We start from the raw sequence: 16,433 nt of genomic DNA on the forward strand, positions 1-16,433 counted from the left end.
GTTAGAGCATTGGACTAGTAACCCGAAAGGTTGCAAGCTCGAATCCCCGAGCTGACAATGTAAAAATCTGTCGTTCTGCCCCTGAACAAGGCAGTTAACCCACTGTTCCTAGGCTGTCATTGAAACTAAGAATTTGTTCTAAACTGACTTGCCTGGTTAAATGAAGGTTAAAAACTGCTACAGCCATCTGTTTTTCAAGACAAGCCATGTATCCTGAAATTCTTCATCTGCAATACATTAAAGTATTGCTTTTCTGCAATTTCCACCTATCACCTCCCTTGGCTACTTTGGATCTGCTATTCTACACAACCTAGGGCTGGGGGATATGACGACATATCGTGTGACGATAGAGCATAATATGAAACGATAGAAAAACGTCCAGTTTATTTCGTTGTGTCGCAAATCACCCTTTACGGCAATATTTTTCGTCAATTGGACGACGCTTTGCGTGTGGAAGGAAATTTGCAACACAAACAAACATGGAGGAGTGTTAACGTGACATAGAGCTCGTACTTAAAAGAGGGGCTACTTCGGTCGCATGGACGTGGTTTGGGTATGAAAAGTCAGACACTAACCAGAAAACCGTCCTCTCCCGACAACAGGCTCAAACACCACTAACCTATTTTACCACCTACGCAAGAATCATGTGAAACAGTACGGAGAGTCTACGGATGAGACCCAAGAAAGTACAGTCGAGTGCTCAAAACAAACCTCTGACTCAGACGTTGCAAGAGGTTTTTGCCCGCGGCACACCATATTGCAAAGAATCACGAAGATGGAACGAGATAACAGCTGCCATTACAACTTACATCTGCAAAGACGTAGCCCCAATTTACACGGCCGAGAAACGGGGGTTTCGTGAGTTGGTGCTAGACCCAAGGTACCAAATTGATATGTGACACGTAATAGTTAGTTTCACTCAGCTGCATGGCTTTTCAGGGTTGAGAGCGAGACTAGCTGTAGGTTAATATGTAGATTTGATGCCTTTCTAGTTATCTATAGATAAAATGTATTCATAAGTACTATATGTTTTTGTACAGGTACTGTATATTCAGCGGAATGGGAAATATGTTTGTATAGTTTGTCTTTGATTCCATCAAAGTGGAAAGGAAATGGGAGCTAAAACTCTAACTGTATTCCTGCCCTATCTTTCATGTCCTCTAACAGGATGGAACACCTGCACCCAGTATCACCTCCTACCTTACCTTGTGCATTCTCAATAGCAAACCTGCCTTAAGTTTCTCACCTTATTTACATAGGTTGAAGTTAATGGGTATCTTCAACCTATATTAACAAAAGGGTACAGGCCATGGTTGCAAGACAACAGATTGAGCAGGAAAACAGCTAAGAATAGTGACGTAGTGTCTCAAACGACAGGGCTGCTTCACCACACTTTTCTCACAGCTGATAACATACACGTGAAGGGTAGGCAAATGGATTCAGCTGCGGGAAAGTATTTGTCGGAGCAAATGGCAGTGGGGCCAGAAAATAATTATAATTTGTACATTGCAAAATGTAGGCCTCATAATTCAATCACTCACACACACACACACACACACACACACACACACAGGGGGGGAAAGTATTTGATCCCCTGCTGATTTTGTACGTTTGCCCACTGACAAAGAAAGGATCAGTCTATAATTTTAATGGTAGGTTTATTTGAACAGTGAGAGACCGAATAACAACAAAAATATCCAGAAAAACGCATGTCAAAAATGTTATAAATTGATTCGCATTTTAATGAGGGAAATAAGTATTTGACCCCCTCTCAATCAGAAAGATTTCTGACTCCCAGGTGTCTTTTATACAGGTAACGAGCTTAGATTAGGAGCACACTCTTAAAGGATATATATATAGTGCCTTTGTAAAGTATTCAGACCCCTTGACCTTTTACACTTTGTTACATTACAGCCTTATTCCAAAATAGATTTAAAAAAATAGTCCTCAGCAATCTACACACAATAGCCAATAATGACAATCCCAAAAAAGATGAGGACATTTTTGCAAATGTATTAAAAAAAACAACAGACGCTTCATTTACATGAGTATTCAGACCCTTTGCTATGAGACTCAAAATTGAGCTCAGATACATCCTGTTTCCATTGATCATCCTTGATGTTTGTACAACTTGGTAGGAGTCCACCTGTGGTAAATTCAAGTGATTGGACATGATTTGGAAAGGCACACATGTCTGTGTATTTAAGGGCCCACAGTTTACAGTGCATGTCAGAGCAAAAACCAAGCAATGAGGTTGAAGGAATTGTCCTTAGACACAATCCTGTCTCGGAGCTCTAGGCACAGATCTGGGGAACGGTACCAAAAAATGTCTGCCGCATTGAAGGTCCCCAAGAACACAGTGGCCTCCATCATTCTTAAATGGAAGAAGTTTGAAACCACCAAGACTTTTCATAGAGCTGGCTGCCTGGCCAAACTGAATAATCGGGGGGAAGGGCCTTGGTCAGGGACGTGACTAAGAACCTTATGGTCACTCTGACAGAGCTCTAAAGTTCCTCTGTGGAGGTGGGAGAACCTTCCAGAAGGACAACCATCTCTGCAGCACTCCATCAATCAGGACTTTATGGTAGAGTGCCAGACGGAAGCCACTCCTCAGTAAAAGGCACATGACAGCCCGCTTGGAGTTTGCCAAAATGTGCCTAAAGACTCTCAGACCATGAGAAACAAGATTCTCTGGTCTGATGAAACCAAGATTGAACTCGATCTAACGTCTCTGGAAAGACCAGAAAATAGCTGTGCAGCAACACTCCCCATCCAACCTGACAGAGCTTGAGAGGATCTGTAGCATCATACCCAAGAAGACTCGTGGCTGTAATTGCTGCCAAAGGTACTTCAACAAAGTACTGCATACTTATGTAAATGTGATATCAGTTTAACATTTGCAACAACAAAAAAATTGAAAAACCTGTTTTTGCTTCATTATGGAGTATTGTCTAGATTTAAACCATTTTAGAATAAGGCTATAACGTAAAAAGTCAAGGGGTCTGAATACTTTCTGAATGCACTGTGTGTCACACACTCACACACACACACAGTGCATATGTGGACACCCTTTCAAATGAGTGGATTCTGCTATTTCAGCCACACCGTTGCTGAGAGGCATCAAATAGAGCACACCGGCATGCAATCTCCAAAAACAAACATTGGCAGTAGAATTGCCTTACTAAAGAGCTCAGTGACTTAAAGTGGCACTGTCATAGGATTCCAACAAGTCAGTTTGTCCATTTTCTGCCCTGTTAGAGCTGCCACAGTTGTAAGTGCTGTTATTGTGAAGTGGGAAACGTCTGAGTGAAATGGTAGGCCACACGAGGGATCGGCGGGTATTGAAGCGCGTAAAAATAGTCTGTCCTTGGTTGCAACACTCAATACCGAGCTCCAAACTGCCTCTGGAAACAATTAGGAGGTCGACGGATTCTGATTTTTCAACGCCGATACCGATTATTGGAGAACCAAAAAAAAGCCGATACCGATTAAAATCGGCCAAATTTATTTATTTGTAATAATGACAACTATGGCAATACTGAATGAACACTTATTTTAACTTAATATAATACATAAATAAAATCAATTTAGCCTCAAATAAATAATGTTCAATTTGGTTTAAATAATGCAAAAACAGTGTTGGAGAAGAAAGTAAAAGTGCAATATGTACCATGTAAAAAAGCTAACGTTTAAGTTCCTTGCTCAGAACATGAGAACATATGAAAGCTGGTGGTTCCTTTTTAACATGAGTCTTCAATATTCCCAGGTAAGAAGTTTTAGGTTGTAGATATTATAGGAATTATAGGACTATTTCTCTCTATACCATTTGTATTTCATATACACTTTGCCAAATCGGCGTCCAAAAATACCGATTTCCGATTGTTATGAAAACTTAATCGGCCCTAATTAATCGGCCATTCCGATTAATCGGTCGACCTCTAGAAAGGAGGGTGGCAAAGTATGGAGGAGTTCTTTACTATCCCCATGAGAAGGACTGTCACCAGAAAGGTATACATTTCACTAATTGTGGTTGTCCCCACCTACTCCTGGCTCTCTCTTCTCCTGTAGCTCCAAGGCATAGCGATTGGTCTCTACCATGTCTCCCACCAGCTCCTCTGTCAGAAACAACTTGAAGCACTGCCTCAGATGGAAATGGCAAGGGGCTTTGCACTCCAGACTGGGACTCATCAACGCAAACAGCAGGGCCAGGAGGGTGCAATGGCTAGCAGCCTTCCAGCTACCACAGAACTCCTGTACTTCATCCACTATCGGTCTGCCTCCATCACCACCAGCATCTTCAAATTGAACTAGGACTTTGTCAGTGGACAAGGGTCCTCAGATTCAGGGTTCTCAATGGCTGGGGGGCAGCTCCTCACTGTTAGAATCTGATTCCTGACTTTCAGACTCATTGTCAGAATTTTTTTAAATCTCCAGAATTTCCACATTTGTGAGTTGTCTCCTTTTGAAAGACATTGCTAATGCTACAGCTTAGCTCATTAGCTATATACATAAACAACAACACTGAATGGCTCAGAGTGGGAGTGATAGGTTACATGATTGACTGCCTGCACGCGCCATTTGTATTAATAAATCACAATCAGAAAATGTTGTGTGGTATTATTGATATATTTACTATTTTATTCACGTTTATCAATTACCGTAAATTCCGGACTATAAGCCGCAACTTTTTTCCCACGCTTTGAACATCGCGGCTTAAACAATGACGCGGCTAATATATGGATTTTTCCCGCTTTCAATTTTTTTCTGCCAAAAAAACACATTCTGTGATGTGCTCAGTTTTTTGGCGGCATGAAGCTTTCATTAGACCAATGAAATTGCCGAACGGGTTAAGGTCAAACAACTTTTTTGTTTACTGTTTAGATTAAATCGAGCGCTCTCAAACTTCCCATGATTCTGATTATGGTAGTCATTTTGTCACCCTCATCATGGAGAAATGCATATGATGCAGCTTTCAAGTTGAAGGCGATTGATCTGGCTGTTGGAAAAGGAAATAGAGCTGCTGCACGGGAGCTTGGTCTTAATGAGTCGATAAGACGTTGGAAACAGCAGCGTGAGGAATTGACTCGGTGCAAAAAGACAACTAAAGCTTACTGGTCATTTTTTATTTTTTGTTACAAGCCGTGTTTCGTTAAGGCCTATTTATTTTTGTTACAAGCCGTGTTTCGTTAAAGCCTGTGTAAAGTTCATTTTTTTCAATGTACCGGTAGGCACCTGCGGCTTATAGACATGTGCGGCTTATTTATGTTCAAAATAATACTTTAAAAAAAATTCAGTGGGTGCGGCTTATATTCAGGTGCGCTTAATAGTCCGGAAATTACGGTACCGGTGATAAATCGCGTAAGAGCCGCGGCTTTTGTGGCGCGATGGGAAACGATGCTTCGTGGGTGTCAGTTGTTGATGTGTGCAGAGGGTCCCTGGTTCGAGCCCAGGTAGGGGTGAGGAGAGGGACGGAAGAAACTGTTACATTTGCATAGATTGTAATGGGCACATAGTATGTGTGTAAAATAATTTTTTGAAGGTTGTACTGATTGATGAGCTAAGCTAATTCCAGCTATGTGTGGAGCCAGGTTTGTTGACATACAATGCATTCTGGGTTTCACGTGATCGTCTGTCTGACCAAAGATGCTGTAAGTCGCTCTGGATAAGATTGTCTGCTAAATGACTTAAATGTAAATGTAATAACAAAATGAGGTGAGTAAGGGTTCACTCATTTTTTGAGAACTTCAGGAAGTGAATGGTGGGATGTGAACGATGGTAGACGATGCTGCACGCTGAAACTAATCTTCGGATTACTTTCGATTTCTAGAAAGTGTTTTACTCACCCGTGATGTGATTACTTATACATAGTAATTGCTATTAGCTAATTCATATTGTAGTTTATGTCAGCCGAGAGTTAGAAAATATGACCACTTGTGTTGCATCAATCTTTCCTTAGTTAGCGCTAGGACAAATGTAGACTAAAAATAAACTGCTCACATTCTGGACATAACTTTGTAAGTACTGTGTTTGTGTAAATTTCTGGAAAAAAGTGTGGCCAGCTCAAATGCTGATTGTTGCGTTATTCGAAACTGGCCGTTCTAAATGAGCTTTCTAGTCATCGTACGCTTCAGGGACCACTGTAGAACGATCACACCCGTGTGATGGTACGTGTGAACGGGTTAAGGGATTAAAGATTTAATTTAAGTACAACTCTGACTTGTGTGATACATTTGTCTCATTTGATAGTAAAGAAATTAACAACCACAGACAGAATAGGGTTACGATTCTTCTGATTCCTGGCCATTTCTGCATAGACCGAGTCAGGAAAGACCTGGGGTGTGGATCATCCCTGGTTACAGCACCTCTTCACCTGTGAAACAGGAATGTTGCTTCATTCATATCTTATGTGTTACAAGCAATCATTTTTACTAATTCAACCACTTAATTATTCTTGGACATTGATAAAAAAATATGCATCCTAATTGCCCTTTGCCCATTTCAGTCACTACAATGACTGGCATTGAAAGAACATTGTGTTTTGACAAAGTTTACTGGTAATATATAGCATACTGGTAATATGCTCCCAATGTGTTTAGTAGGACTAGGACAACTTGTTAATAAAGGACAATGTTTTGAGATGCATGTGATTGACCCATCACCTGGGCAACCATGAGCACACTCACCCGTGGAGTGACCCAGATGAGGAAGATGACACACAGCAGGATGGTCAAGATGCTAATGATGATGATGTTTACCACGCCAAATGGGCACGGCTTCTCATTGGCTGGGTGAAAGGGGGTCAGCGTTACTGCAGTAGCTGTAGGACATGGCAGCTGTGGGGCATCGTCTATGGAAGAAATCACCAAATGGGAAAATCTAATCAGTATGCTGCAGCACTCACACAAAATAACTATCAGATACAGAATTGTACAAAAGAAAAACCACTGAAGAACAGTGTTTCTCAGCTTTTCTGTATCGGGACCAGCAGGCTATGGTTGTTTATATTGAAACTAACACTTGAGAGTTCACTAAATTGGTCTGAAACACCTCAGGGACCGCTGCCAGTCTATGAACAACAGATTGAGAAACACTAGTCTGGATTCTATATTACACAATTTCTTTCTACATGTGAAATTGACTGTTCATTCATGAGAAGAGTAAAACACATCACATCTAGAGTGTAAAAATACACCTACCATTCACCACGACCAGAGTGGAGCCTCTTCCTTGGTTCAAATCATTTTCATACGTGGCTTCATTGAATTTTGTGTAAACACACCAGTAGACTCCTGTGTCCTCTATGGTCAGGTTACTGACGATGATGGTCAGTTGGTCCATAGGTCCCTCAGTCTTCACTCTCTCCCAGTACCTTCTCCAGGAGGTCATCTTGGAGTCACGCTGGTGGTAATACAACACCTCCCTGTCCCTGTCCAGCCCAACATACAGGTACATTCCGTCCTGGTCTTTTAGAGTGGTGGAGCACTTCATGGTAAACTTCTCCCCTGTCTTCACCCAGAGAATTGCTTCTATAGAAAAGAGATGAAAGGAAGAGAAACCAAGGTTGTTAGATTCAAAGATACATATGTACCATACTGATGATTTAACACAGAATCAACCTTGATTGGTGGGAAGAAACAGCTTGCCTTACCTGCTGCTGTGGTCAACTCATTGAATGAGAAGTAGAACAACAACAAACACTTCAGCAGTGACATCACCACAGCTGGCTGTATACCGCTGTCTGTCATCTACTTATAAATACACAGGAAATAGGAAACATCTGACATCACAATCCCTCACAGTCAACCACACCTTCATGTATTACTGCAGTGGTTCCCAACCTTTCGCAGTTACTGTACCACCAACTGAATGTTGCTCTGCCTAGAGTACCGCCTTATGCATTTTACCAGTAAGCCTATGGTCTAAACATGAGTCTTATTATGTTCCTACTGTGGATAGGCCAAGTACCTCCATGGGTCCTAGTACCCCTGGTTAAGAACCACTGTATTACTGAACACTATACACAATCTAATTTAGATTTCTTTATTGTATCAAATTCTCTATACATGTTATAATAGTTTCAATGGCTTATTGTGTTGGACAAAAAAATATGGTGAGTGGAGAGTTCAGATGGATTGCATTGTTATACAAACACAACAGACCCATCTGTAAATTAACTTTATGGCATTCACATAACTACTGGCATGTTAATAAGGATCCGCACCAATCCATAACATTATTTTTGTTTCATTATTTGCCTCCTCTATGAGAACTTTGTAATTTTTAGGATAGCCATGGAGTAGTCTTTGTGTCTGTGAACAATTGGTTATCAATATACAGTTTATCGACTATGAGAGCTAAGCGTTTCCCTTTCAATACATTTCCCTTGAAGATTGGATACAGAACTTTGCGCCGGTCTGCAATTTCCTTTGGGAACTGGTCATTCATGCCAGCAAGAATTTTACCCAGGCTTTTAACCATCATTTTTTATTTAAAGAAAGCAAATTTGGCAACGATTGGGCGTTCATACCTGCGCCTTCTCTGCCCAAAGCGGTGTACACGTTCGAGTTGGGATTTTATCCATAGCTTCGCGTGGAATCTGAAGCGCTTTAAGGAGGAACTCTAACTACACATTCAGGAACGTCTCCTTTCTCTTGGATACCTGTAAGTAACAGATCATCTCTCATGGATCTAGTCTGTATGTAAAGTAAGGCTTCTCTCAGAACGGTGTTCTCCTTTTTAAGTTCATTAACTTTGATTTGAATCTTATTGACGGTCACTTTTAGCTTGTTTGTGTCTTTCTCCAATGTCACAGCTTTTTCGTGACTCGTCTTTAAGATCACTTTCTTTGATGTACAGTTACAAGATGACATGGCGCCATACCCTGGGTTATTCTGTTTGTCTATTTTGAAGAATATTCACTGCAGCACTCATGACTCCATTCTATGCTTACCAAACCTATAATCAATTCAATTCAAGGGCTTTATTGGCATGGGAAACATATGTTAACATTGACAAAGCAAGTAAAGTAGATAATTAACAAAAGTGAAATAAACAATACAAATTAACAGTAAACATTACACTCACAGAAGTTCCGAAATAATAAAGACATTTAAAATGTCATTATGTCTATACAGGTATATAGTGTTGTAACAATGTGCAAATAGTTAAAGTACAAAAGGGGAAATGAATGAAGATAAATATGGGTTGTATTTACTATAACCTCTGACCCTGAATTGCATTGACTGGTACTGTACACGTAAGACGTAAGCTATTACACTGAAACATTTGATTGCCTAGCTGGGTTGATATAACGTAACATTTTAACTTCAAACTATAACTCAGGAAATCAAGTTAAGGTATTAAGCCTAATATCATATTTTATAACTTCGCTGGTCATGTTGGCAATACAACAAGCTTTCAAATGATGCCCACCTGACCCAGATTGTGATTTATAATGGTCCGTTTCTGGATGGCGTAAACAACAACAGTAATTGTGTGATGGCGAGGATGGAAAGTGTTACAAACAAAACTAAAAGTGTGTTTGCTCTTGTTCCTCAGCGGCACAACTAGGAGAGCTCGACAAAACACCTTATAGTTTAGGACTCTTCTTTGAGTCATAAACATGACTTAGGAACTGTGCACACTTTAGAGAGCGGTGTGGCCACTTGGAGACTCCAGTTAGTCCTCTCACTCAAACCCTTGTCATTGTTTTTGTTTGTGTTGCACCTACACTATATTTTCCAGGAATATTGTTATGTTACTGATGGTATTCAGAGTATTTTCAGATTTAATTAATATTTCTGCTTCTACAAACTGTTTCCTTTCAATTGCTACCATGTGTATGCATATGCTTTTCATATTTCTTCTGTAAGAAACATTTTAAATTCAGCCCAATCCATATAGGCAAATTCCCACGAGTGTAAAGGGTTAATATACCACAACCACAATTTCCCATGTGTTTTGGAATTCAAGTATGGAGAGGGTTAAGGTACCTCAGCAAGTCCAGACCTTCTGACTCGATGCCTTGGAGGAAGCCTTTTGAGGCGTACACACTGATCTACTCGGACGCACCATCGAAGACTTGTTGAATATATTAAATACATGCGTATCTCATGAGACCTCCTGCACCAGCCATTTTAAATTAGTCTTAGGTCTTCAGCGGTCGCATATATCATTAAGTGGACACGCACACAAAGGATGTAAGGGTCCCCTTTCTCAGGATCAGCTCTCACACAGTGAGGAAGAAGGACCTTGCTGTTTGTCTGGACATCCTGTTTGGGTTTAGAGTTTATAAGAATGTAAATACCTTCGCAAATAAAGTACTAAATATAAATCAGGAGAGTGCAGTCATTTTAAAAGCTGATAAAGTAATAAAGTTTAGTCAATCTGCATTTCATGCCTTCAGTTAACAAGACAGGACACGTTCATGGATATGTCTGCTGTTTGTCTAACTGTGCAACCAGGATATGAATGCACACACGGGAAGTGTTTTCACCTATTGAGAGAAATTGTAACACTGTTAATACATTGCGTATGAGCGGAGATGTTTGCGTTAGACATTACATTAATTACTACATTTGTATACTCACATCCTTGGTCTCAATTTCTGCTGCTAGCTCCGTTTCTGCTTCTAGCTGGGAAAACCTTGTGGCTATACATGGATCTGTTGAGATGAAAAATAAAAAAAAGTGACAAACATAGCACTTGCATGGTTATGATTCAAAAGTGTTAGACTTTTCATGACCCATGTTTGACATCAGTGACATTAAGACTACGTTTATCGTTTGCAAACTCCCCTCCCTGGTCAGTGAGGATGTGGTCCACAAGTCCAAAATCAAGAAGTTTGTTGATGACTATTGAAGCGATCTCTGTTCCTGATTTGCCCTCCAAGGGTTCAGCAATTACCCATTTGCTGAAGAGGTCAGTCATGGTTAGGGCGTGCTGTTTACCAGACGCTGTTCTCTTCTCAAGAGGGCCAATGAGATTGATGCCCAGGACAGACTATAACTGTCTAACTTTGATAGGAAGCATCATAAGGGCCCTAGCCTAGCATTTGGTTTGGTACAGCGGCGGTTAATATCAGCCTCGCTGCGTGCCTATCCGACCGATGCAACATGTTGCAGTTTTGTTGATTGTCATCTCCACCTGCCGTGCATATTATTATAATGGATATATCCAAATAATTGGCAATAGAAACTAAGGTAAAACAAATGAAAATGCACATAGTTTGCTGTCATTTCAGCTGCTTGATGTGATTGCTGTAACGCTGAATTTCCACGATACAGATTGAATTGGCTAGCTAGCAAAGCAGAAGTAACGCCAGTCACAAAGTTAGCACTTACCTAGTAGATAGTTTCTTCCTGCAGATGTTTCCAGGTACTGTTTTGAGATAACTGTCTTGAACAAATACATGCACTATCAATTTGAAAAAGTGGAGCCAAGACTTTGCAATCGCATACAAAACTCCTCACATAAACCCTCAGAACTTTGAAGCGCGAGTCCGGATTGGCAGACGTAGCAAATGCACGCACCCACAGAAAAGTTTTTAGAGGTCAAGGGAAGGTGAGAGAGAGACATCTGCAGAAGCTCAGCCATCCACACAAAGAGTGCTGTGAGAAATGTTACATGACGTCACGATCAGAACGACGCTTAAACAAAGCTTAAAGAGGGGGTGAAGAGCTTCAACCTCCTTGGGTTCGACAGCTCTTTGTTTGAGTCCAAGGCCACTGTCCTCGATGCCCTGATGGACAGAGGTGAAGTTCTGGATGGCCAACCTACCAGTGATCCCAGACTCTCAGCATGCTTATAGAAAAGGACACTTAACATGTACTGCGCTGATACAAATGACTGATGATTGGTTGAAATAAATTGATAATAAGATGATTGTGGGAACTGTGCTGTTAGATTTCTGCGCAGCCTTTGATAGTATTGACCATAACATGCTGTATAGGGAAAACTTGCGTTATGGCTTTTCAACCATATTGTGGATTCAGAGCTATCGATCTAATAGGTTTTCTTTCATGAACGCTTCTCTAATGTCAAAGTGTGGTGTACCACAGGGAAGTTATTTAGGCCCTCTACTCTTTTCTATTTTTACTAATGACCTGCCACTGGCATTAAACAAAGCATATGTGTCCATGTATGCTGATGATTCAACCATATACGCATCAACAACCACAGCTAATGAGGTCACTGAAACCCTTAACAAATAGTTGCAGACAGTTTTGGAATGGGTGGTCAGTAATAAATGCAACATGCAACAATTTCAATGATTTTACTGAGTTACAGTTCATATAAGGAATTCAGTCAATTGAAATAAATAAATTGGGCACTAATCTACGGATTTCGCAGGAATGGGAATACAGATATGCATCTGTTGGTCACAGATACCATAAAATAAAAAGGTAGAGGTTTGTGGCTAGTGGAATGTTTTCCTGCTCCTCTTTAATGGCTGTGCGAAGTTGCTGGATATTGGTGTGAATTGGATCATGCTGTCATATCTGTCGATCCAGAGCATCCCAAACATGCTCAGTGGGTGACATGTCTGAGTATGCAGGCCATGGAAGAACTGGGACATTTTCATCTTCAAGGAATTGTGTACAGATCCTTAAAACATGGGGCTGTGCACTATCATGCTGAAACATGGGGTGATGGTGACGGATTAATGGAATGACAATGGGCCTCAAGATCTCCTAACGGTATCTCTGTGCATTCAAATTGTGATTGATAAAATGCACTTGTGTGTGTTGTCCTTAGCTTATGCCTGCCCATACCATAACCCCACCGCCACCATGGGAGACTCTGTTCACAACGTTGACTTCAGCAAACCGCTCACCCACACGACGCCATACAGGTGGTCTGCAGTTGTGAAGCCGGTTGAACGTACTGCCAAATTCTCTAAAAACGATGTTGGAGGTGGCTTGTGGTAGAGAAATGTATATAAAATTATCTGGCAACAGCTCTGGTGGTCATTCCTGCAGTCAGCATGCCAATTACACAATCCCTCAAAACTTGAGACAACTTGGCATTGTGTGGTGTGACAAAACTGCACATTTTAGAGGGGCCTTTTATTGTTCCCAGCAGAAGGTGCACCTGTGTAATGATCATGCTGTTTAATTAGCTTATTGATATGCCACAACTGTCATGTGGATGGATTATCTTGGTAAAGGAGAAATGCTCACTAACACCAATGTAAACTGTTACGTGAATTAAGTTATCAATGTTCTTAAACCGAACTTCAATTAAACTACTCAGTCTGCCCCCCAGAGGGTGTAAGATTCTGGTTGAATGAAGCAGACGGAGAGCCAGCTTACAATTGGTCAGAATGTTTATTTACGAGAGCTCTGAATATCATACAATGTACACAGCCTTTTACACCTAACATTTGGTCATACCATATGTCATACCCCTTACGACTGCCCCTCCTCTTCTTTAACACTGTCAATGCTTATTTACAAGTCTTCTCCATCACATACATTGCTTATCATATCCTGCCCCATGTTACATAATCTACTGTAAGCCTAACGGAGACCTTCTTCCTGTTATCAGTTTCACAGTAGTCACAAGTTGTCTGCTGTCTGTTAATAGCTCCCCTTTTTCCTTGAATGTCTTGCTTACACTGCTAAATCATTAAGCTTCAACTTTTCCTACACACACACACACACACACATTAGTACCTTCATCTTATAATCACTCGGTTATACATTTTCAGGGTGAAATCATTTAGTCAAACCTTTAATCTTATAATTTTCATTACATAAACAAATTTGTGCAAAACATTTTTTGGGGCATATGGAACATTTCTGGGATCTTTTATTTCAGCTCATGAAACATGGGACCAACACTTTTCATGTTGCATTTATATTTTTGTTCAGTGTAAATTCAATGGTTGAAAAGATGGGGAGAGGTTTGTCTGTAATAAAGAGATGCTCTGCTTTTTTGACACCACACTCCACAGAACAAGTCCTTCAGGCTCTAGTTTAATCTTATCTTGATTATTGTCCAGTTATATGGTCAAGTGCTGCAAAGAAAGACCGAGTTAAGATGCAGCTGGCCCAGAACAGAGCGGCATGTTTTGCTCTCCATTGTAATTAGAGGGCTAATATTAGTACTGTGCATGCCAGTCTCTCTTGGCTAAGAGTTGAGGAAACATTGACTGCGTCACTTCTTGTTTTTAGAAGAAACAACGTGTTGGAAATTCCAAATAGTTTGCATAGTCAACTTACACACATAACACATAACACACACCCCAACAGACATGCCACCAGGGGTCTTTTCACAGTCTCCAGGTCCAGAAAAGGGAAGCATACAGTATTATACAGAGCCATGAGTGCATGGAATTCCATTCCATCTTATATAGCGCAAGTGAACAGCAAACCTGGTTTAAAAAAACAAATAAAGCAACACCTCACAGCACTATGCCTCTCCCCATGACCCACTTGGCGTTGTGTATATACTGACATGTATGTGTAACTAATAGATGCGCACACACACACACTACATGTTAATGTTTTTAAATGTAAATCGTAAAGTCTTTTGTAAGGTCGGACCCCAGTAAAAGTAACCGGTGCTAATGGGGATCCTAATAAATCAAATCAAACAGGACAGTGGGAATCGAATTTCAATATTGAAACAATTTAGCAAATTTTGAGAGACAGTTGTTGCAAACCAAACGTTAGGCTATAAGCAAGGGGAAGTAATGTCTAGATGCTTTGTACAGTGGCGATCCAGCTAATCAATTGGCTGGCTGGGCTGATGAGACAATGGATGCGCAGGGATTTCTCAGATGGAACAGAAAACAAGATGCTCGTGTTTGCGTTATAGGTCTACCCGTGCTAAACTGGTTCTTTGTATGGCTTAGAGCGCGTCTCAACCAACCACAATGCTTGATTTGACCAACCCGTTGTAGCAGACACAAAACCACATCGGCCTTAAGAATTCTGATTAAGAGTAAGATTTATACGTTCAGAAAAAGTTTGACTTTTAAGACACACTTCTCTCTCAACATGTCTCTCCATAATAAATAACTAGTAGAGTGTGTGAGAGTGGGGATACAGCCTGCGCTCCATATTCGTATGCCATGCAGGGTAGGCTCTGTGTGTTTGGTTGTGGAGTTATTCACTCACTGGTTTCTGAAAATGATGGCGTGTAAAAGAGATGCATTTATGTTCCCCTGAGGTGTTGGGTTTAGTTTCGCATGTGTTTGCTGCCACCACATCAGAAGTCACTGTCACCAGCAGCACACGGAGGTCTGGCTTACAGGATATGTGTGACATTAATAGAGTACTTGACTTATGGTTATGATTTTAGATATGATTGTAGAAGATAGTATGTTGAAAAAACAACTTCATGATGCTGCTCATGTATATTGACATTTTAATTGGACATTTATTAGAAAATATTAAAACACATTATATATGTTACTCTTGGCGTTAGGCTCTGCTCCTTCTGGGTAGCTCACTGCCAGAGCATGCATTATAATAACATAATAATAAACAGTGAACAAGGTATGCTATACTAATCCCCCTGACTGAAACAAAAGCAGTGCCCAAACAGGTGGAGTCTGGGGTGGGTGGTCAGAAAGCAGACATGCAGGGCGAGTACTGCATGTTACAGCATAGCATGTCAACAAGAACACCAGTGCATAGCTTGCACGCAGCAGCCATCATGGATTTAGTGTGTATTACCTGGTTGACTAAATAGACCGCCATTTTACAGTAGAGTGAACCTAATTGGTGCGATATCAGCTGATGCAAATACTCTGGTTTCCTGTCTGAACTTGTCTTCACTTGGTTTAGATAGAAAGCTTTCCAAACATCCAATATACTGTAAGAAATATAGCTGAACATCACCAATGCGTACCACATACACATGCAGTTGATGTCGGAAGTTTACATACACTCAATTAGTATTTGGTAGCATTGCCTTTAAATTGTTTAACTTGGGTCAAACTTTTCAGGTAGCCTTCCTCAAGCTTCCCACAATAAGTTGGGTGGATTTTGGCCCATTCCTCCTGACAGAGCTGGTGTAACTGAGTCAGGTTTGTAGGCCTCCTTGCTCGCACACGCTTTTTCAGCTCTGTCCACAAACTATCTATAGGATTGAGGTCATGGCTTTGTGATGGCCACTCCAATACCTTGACTTTGTTGTCCTTAAGCCATTTTTCCACAACTTTGAAAGTATGCTTGGGGTCATTGTCCATTTGGAAGACCCATTTGCGACCAAGCTTTAACTTCCTGACTGATGTCTTGAGATGTTGCTTCAATATATCCACAACATTTTCCTACCTCATGATGCGATCTATTTTGTGAAGTGCACCAGTCCCTCCTGCAGCAAAGCACCCCCACAACATGATGCTGCCACCCCCATGCTTCATGTTTGGGATGGTGTTCTTCGGCTTGCAAGCCTCCCCTTTTTTCATCCAAACATAACGA

At 40.9% G+C, this 16,433-nt stretch overlaps 1 long non-coding RNA gene across 1 annotated transcript; it reads left to right on the forward strand.

Annotated features, from left to right (window-relative positions):
• Positions 1–370: 370 nt before the first annotated feature.
• LOC106587152 (uncharacterized) lies at positions 371–6,216 on the forward strand. Its single transcript, XR_001324376.2, has 2 exons — positions 371–880; positions 4,069–6,216. It is a non-coding gene; the product is annotated as an uncharacterized lncRNA (long non-coding RNA).
• Positions 6,217–16,433: the final 10,217 nt, after the last annotated feature.

Source organism: Salmo salar, chromosome ssa02 (assembly GCF_905237065.1).
Source record: "Salmo salar chromosome ssa02, Ssal_v3.1, whole genome shotgun sequence".
In the NCBI taxonomy this organism is placed as follows: domain Eukaryota; kingdom Metazoa; phylum Chordata; class Actinopteri; order Salmoniformes; family Salmonidae; genus Salmo; species Salmo salar.